The sequence below is a fragment of the Arachis duranensis genome, chromosome 5 (genome assembly GCF_000817695.3).
Source record: "Arachis duranensis cultivar V14167 chromosome 5, aradu.V14167.gnm2.J7QH, whole genome shotgun sequence".
NCBI classification, from domain to species: domain Eukaryota; kingdom Viridiplantae; phylum Streptophyta; class Magnoliopsida; order Fabales; family Fabaceae; genus Arachis; species Arachis duranensis.
Window position 1 is genome coordinate 51709989 of NC_029776.3, and position 815 is coordinate 51710803.

The following is an 815-nucleotide window of genomic DNA, read 5'->3' on the forward strand; positions in this document are numbered from 1 at the left end:
CTACTGGCGTTTAAACGCCAGTGAGGCTAGCTGTTGGGCGTTTAACGCCCAGTCTGGCACCATTCTGGGTGTTTAACGCCAAAAAGGGGCACCAGACTGGCGTTAAACGCCAGAAAAGGGCAAGAAGCTGGCGTTAAATGCCAGAAATGGGCACCAGCCCGGCGTTTAACGCCAGAATTGGCACAAAACGAGATTTTGCTTGCCATTTGGTGCAGGAATGACTTTTCCTTTACACCTCAGGATCTGTGGACCCCACAGGATCCCCACCTACCCTACCACCCTCTCTCTCTTCTTCACCCATTCACCAATCACCTCAACACCTCTTCCCCAAAAACCCTTCACCTATCAAATCCCATCTTTCTCTTCACCACTCACATCCATCCTTCATAAAACCCCACTGATGAGCGAATAATTTATACGCTTTTTGGCATTGTTTTTATATAGTTTTTAGTAAGTTTGAGCTACTTTTAGGGATGTTTTCATTAGTTTTTATGTTAAATTCACATTTCTGGACTTTACTATGAGTTCGTGTGTTTTTCTGTGATTTCAGGTAAATTCCGGCTGAAATTGAGGGATCTGAGCAAAACTCTGAAGAAGGCTGACAAAAGGACTGCTGATGCTGTTGGAATCTGACCTCCCTGCACTCGAAATGGATTTTCTGGAGCTACAGAACTCCAATTGGCGCGCTCTCAACGGCGTTGGAAAGTACACATCCAGGGCTTTCCAGCAATATATAAACGCCAGAAAAACGTCATGATCCGGAGTTGAACGCCCAAAACACGTCATAACTCGAAGTTCAACTCCAAGAGAAGTCT